We start from the raw sequence: 5,941 nt of genomic DNA, 5'->3' as shown, positions 1-5,941 counted from the left end.
ACTTAAAGTAGTAAAGGAGTTTTGCTATTTGGGGAGCAAAATAACTGATGATGGTCGAAGTAGAGAGGATATAAAATGTAGGCTGGCAATGGCAAGGAAAGCGTTTCTGAAGAAGAGAAATTTGTTAACATCCAGTATTGATTTAAGTGTCAGGAAGTCATTTCTGAAAGTATTCGTATGGAGTGTAGCCATGTATGGAAGTGAAACATGGACGATAAATAGTTTGGACAAGAAGAGAATAGAAACTTTCGAAATGTGGTGCTACAGAAGAATGCTGAAGATTAGATGGGTAGATCACATAACTAATGAGGAAGTATTGAATAGGATTGGGGAGAAGAGAAGTTTGTGGCACAACTTGACCAGAAGAAGGGATCGGTTGGTAGGACATGTTCTGAGGCATCAAGGGATCACCAATTTAGTATTGGAGGGCAGCGTGGAGGGTAAAAATCGTAGAGGGAGACCAAGAGATGAATACACTAAGCAGATTCAGAAGGATGTAGGTTGCAGTAGGTACTGGGAGATGAAAAAGCTTGCACAGGATAGAGTAGCATGGAGAGCTGCATCAAACCAGTCTCAGAACTGAAGACCACAACAACAACAACAGAGGGCAGCCAGCTCTCTGGCCGAACACACTGAGCTACCTTGCCGGCGAACGCGAGTTCAAACATCATAAAGTTAGATGCCATTTCTAGGATCTTACCAATCTTAGCACTTGCTGAAAGCTTTAATTGTAGCTATGGTCCTAACTGAAATTTAATTATAACAAATTGTACCAAGAACAATGCGTTTTGGGTGCATCCTAGTGTACTGCTGCCTTCAAATAGCATACTCTCATAATACGCAAGTTACAATAATTTTTTTGCCACGAATATGTTTCTCATTATTTTATTGCAACGGATCATACAGTTAACAACGCGTTTTCCAGTGATTCTCAATTTGCTGGTGCTCAGAAACGGCATATATACGCATAGGCTTGAAATGAATGCCAATATGGCGCCGCACAACTTGTGCTGAAGGGAGATGGCCTGCATGTGACTGTAGGAGTAACCTTACTGAGGTTAGGGTTGCGATGCTTTAGAATTTCGGCACTCAATCTCTGACCTGATAATTCTGAATAATAATACCGCAAAGCATTTCATTCTGATAAGTTATGCCACAAACACAACTGAATTTACAGTCTCTAGTCATGTCCTGCAATTCCTCAGTCCATTCTTCGTAATACTCATCACTACGACGTTGCATGCTGGAAAACTAATTCTGTGCATCAGCAGCGCGTATTTGACTCTCAAAAATTTCGTCTAATTTTGCCTCGTAGGGCTGGGGTTTGGGGCTAACTGAGGGGAAAAAATTTCTCCAAGGGGCAGTAGGTGAACAATCTTACACATGGAAAGAAAAATGCCTGACATGATTGTCCTGTGACTTCGTAGCCATCGAAGTGCTGATTTTGTAAATTCTCATCGCCAGTTTTGTAAAGGCCTCGTTGCTACTGCTGTAGAGGTCGAGTCGCCACTGTTGTTACGGTAGGCTGAGTTCGAGTTCTTGAAACGGCTTCTGGTGCAGTACACCCCTATGACAATTTCTCCCTGCCACTATTACACAGCTGTGCCCTAGGGTCAGGTAAGAGGCTAGGAGAACGAAGGTTCTACAACACTCCAACAAATTAGTAACAGAGTCACAGAAATGAGTTAAAAAGGTTTTCTTATCTTTGTGTCTAGTTGAATACTGAAGTCTGCAAAATTACTTGTAAAATAACAAAGAAGGCCCTCAATAGCTATGTGCAAATAATCGTAGGTAGACTTGCAATTGTAAATGCAATTTACAACAATGCAATTTACAGCTACTGTCTGTTCACTTCTTAAAGTTCACTAGACGCCCTTCCCTGGGCTGACCAGATGTCCGGATTGATCCGGACATGTCCTACTTTTTAGCTCTTTGTCCAGGGTCCGGGCGGATTTTTACAGTGTCCAGCTTTTTCGCAAATATGAGCGTAATACAGTTAAATTTACAATTCGTCCTGTTTTATTGCTCCTTTCTTAGATACTTTAACTATTGGCACAGCCTTCGTGATAAATGTGCATGAAGGCGGTGTTAGTAGGTGGCACCAGGATCGAGAATATTTTCTCTAATTACCACACAGTGGACTGATAAGAGAAATAGATTAAACCTTGAATCATTGAAAGGTCTGTTGATAGTCCAGTATAATTTAAAAGAATGTTCATGTGTGTTATTTTACAATTATCTGTTAAGTAAGCCTAAACCTCTGCAAAAAATTGTTTCCTCCGAGAAGTATCAATAATTGTTAAGGAATGTTTGTATATTATGTTTATAAATAATAAACTCATTTATTAAAATTGAACGTATGTTTGATGGGGAATACTGCAGATGAGAATACCACCAGTCAGCTTTGGACAAGTCACATGAAAGCAGGAGTGGTGTGGAGGCAGCCATCTTTGTTAAATCTCAATTAAATCTTAAAACTATGCGTAAATATAAAAACAATTGATGCCACACAGCGCGGGATTAGCCGAGCGGTCTAAGGCGCTGCAGTCATGGACTGTGCGGCTGGTCCCAGCAGAGGTTCGAGTCCTCCCTTGGGCATGGGTGTGTGTGTTTGTCCTTAAATAATTTAGGTTAAGTAGTGTGTAACTGATGACCTTAGCAGTTAAGTCCCATAAGATTTCACACACATTTGAACATTTTTGAATTGATGTCACACTGTCACCACAATCAATGTCTTTAATTTAAAATTAAAAAAAATATTACTGTGGGAATCACCACCTGACCACCAGTAACAATTAACTACTGGTTTTACCGGTAATTCCCGACAGTCACGTGACTTGTCCAAAGCTGACGGGTGGTATCCTAATCTGCAGTTGACCCATTTGATGTGTCCTCTTTTTTTCTTCCTTTGTCCTTCTTTTTGAAACTGTTTGTCCTCCTTTTTAAACAATTGCATCTGGTCACCCTACCTTTCCCTGTCAGGTCGTGTGCTATGTGAGCGATAGAAGCGAGCGACTTCTGGATACACGACACTCCAGTGACAAGCAGCAACACCAGGCGAAAACCCTGGGTGTCCTGCGTGTGAGCGACCATGTCGCGCTACAAGATGGCTGCTTAGAGCCAACCAGCTGTTTCTATACAACGGCGTCCTTAACCTCTAGAATACTGTAGTTGGAGAGTAAGACTACAGAATTAGGTTTACTTAAGAAAATAAAGCGAAAAGGAATTCTGTGCATGAAACTGACAAAGGGAGGAATTCATAAGTATCGTCAACTAGGAAGATCACCAGACAAGTTCTTCGAATACACGTGAATGAGCAGAGGAGCATTCGACTATCTCATCAATAAATTTAATACGAATGTTTTTTGACATGATCAAGAACATTTAACAGCCAATAAATGCGGAGGAATGACTATTACATGACTAACTACGCTAAATGCAAACATATGGGTAGAAATTATTACAAAGAGGAGTTGCTGGCTGTGGTGTAGGGGCAGTGTAATCAGTTCATAATTACCTGTGAGGAAAAGATCGTGAGTTCGATTCCTGCCTATCCTTATGTTTTTACTGACTCAGATACAATTCTATATACTAAGTTTTATGTATGCTGTTTACACTGCGTCGCTAAGTATATTTTTAAGGTCTTGCCAAAGAACTTCATCTTCACACCTATCCCAGTATATCACACACATTTAATTCCTAATAAATTACAATGAACCATGAAATTTTACAGATATTTGATGTTGTGAACGTAATTCATCAGCAGTCAGTGTTAAGGCCAAGTGTTTCAGTTACTCTAAATAGTCTGTAAAGGTAAAGCTTACAAAATTTTTGAAAAGAGGGTCAAACGTTTTGTGTAATGATTTGTCTAAAAGTGTGAAATAAAAAATATTACGGAAACGTTTGGTGCACCTCATTTTCTGTTCATGATTTCGAGCATCATTCAAAGTCACCTAGAACGTTTATCTGATCGACTTATTTCTTTTACACAAATCATTTCATAAAATATTTGACTAATTTCTTCCAGTTTTGAATTTCAAGTTTTAGTCAGAAAGCATGATCTTACTGACTCCTCGTTTGCCTTCCTAACATACTTGATTCGAAGGAAGCCTTTTTGACATTTAAATACCGCACCAATGTATCTTCTTATGTGCAAAATAGCTACGTCATGAACAGATGACTTTTTGACACTTCATTTACAGCAGCTATTCGTGAAATATTTCTATTTTTCCTCAGCTTATTAATTAAGTTTTCGTTCATTACCCTGATTACTTTCAAGCAGTTAAATATTTTCATGCCAAACTAGATCTCATGCTGGTCACTTTGATACCCCGTTTACCTGTTTCTCTCCCTTTGTTTGAATAAGAAAGTTTGGACAAAACCTCATGGTGTAAGTTACAGGGAGTCTTGTTTTCGCTTTGCTCACGCGTTTACAAATCCGTATCGATTGTTAATCATATGATAAAATAGTCCTTTCTGCATGCTGTCATTTCCAAAATTCGTCTTTTCGATTTATTGAACCTTTTATGAGATACGAGGATTTTTACGACCACTTGATTCCCGAAGCGCAGGAAAGATTCGGACGCACCGCGAGCGACCCGTCTGCGGATATAACAACCAATATCTCAAGAATGAAACAGATATAATTCCGGTCTCAACTTTAAATACAATTTAGATATACTGGTTACATTTCATACGCAACAATGTGCGGCCTTGAATGAACTATACGGAAAGTCTACACAATGTGATTTTACCTCAGCAAATTCTTAAAAATTTCGTGCAGCCACGTACTCAACTTCGTGCAGCACAGTTACTACAACGAATAACGAAAATAAATTCTTATCTTTATCATTTAAGGATATCAAGCTATAGGTTGCAGAAGAATCAAATTTTTTCACTGAATAATTTTCTTAAAATTGGATGTCAAGCAGTTCATAGCTGCGGTCCCTTCTGCTCCACTGCTTTGCCAAGAAGACACGTGGTTGTCGCTCTGTGTCGCGACATTCCGTAACTACATTAGCGGTTGTGTTTTGTCTCCTGAAGCTGTCGCGTGCTGTCGCTCGCTTCTGTCGCTCACGTAGGACATGGCCTAAGTCAGTCCTGGACGATGATCTATAACGAACTGGGCTAGAGCTGCTCTTCTATCTTCCGAGTACGCTTCTGTCCGTTGTCGTCCGGTCATTGGCGGGTTGTACTCAGCCGGCAAATGGCCGAGGCAAAGGCGATATCTTCATCTTCAGCGCTACCTGTGGCGCTGGTGGAACTCGCGCACGTGGCGGGCCTCTATGGCACTTCCACCAGCTCACATCCTTATGTGTGTGGTACGTTTGCAGTGGATGTGTCTTGTTCAGACGACACAGTAGTTGATGCAGCAGTGTTATGTATTCTTTCGCTATTTCCTCCGTCCCATTGAACTGTCAGAAGGGCGGAAGCGACAGCTGAATTCCTTCTTAAGCTTCTGGCGCCTTTCTCTGCTGGGTGCTTGCACTTGTACCAGGCAAGAAACTGTTGGCAGCAGTACTGTTATTTCTTGACTCTGAAATTGAACAAGAGATGTTAGATGCTGGCCAGGGTGTTATAACTTCCTTGTATGCTGTGTGGTTCTTTAGTGGATATAGCAACGAGAAACATAGAACTCAGATATTAATTTATTCTACAGCTAATATCAAATAGTAAAAATAAAATATAAAATTGTTGCTGTAATTGCAGTGTCATTAGTTAACAGTAGCTTTCAATGTTGAAACATACACCAGTGTCTCAGTTTTGTTAATCAGTCAGTCTTCAATACAATAACTGTTCAGTGGGTCACGAGCCCTGGCCACAAAGGAAATCTGTGAATGTACTCAACCATCAACCACACAAAATGGGGCCAGTGCATGAATTTTCAAACTTAAGTACACTCACCACGGGAGCTCTGGAGAGGGGATGGTTGCATCTCACT

Source organism: Schistocerca piceifrons, chromosome 5, assembly GCF_021461385.2.
Source record: "Schistocerca piceifrons isolate TAMUIC-IGC-003096 chromosome 5, iqSchPice1.1, whole genome shotgun sequence".
NCBI lineage: Eukaryota > Metazoa > Arthropoda > Insecta > Orthoptera > Acrididae > Schistocerca > Schistocerca piceifrons.
The sequence above is the reverse complement of the archived record's forward strand: the minus strand, read 5'-3'. Positions refer to the sequence as shown.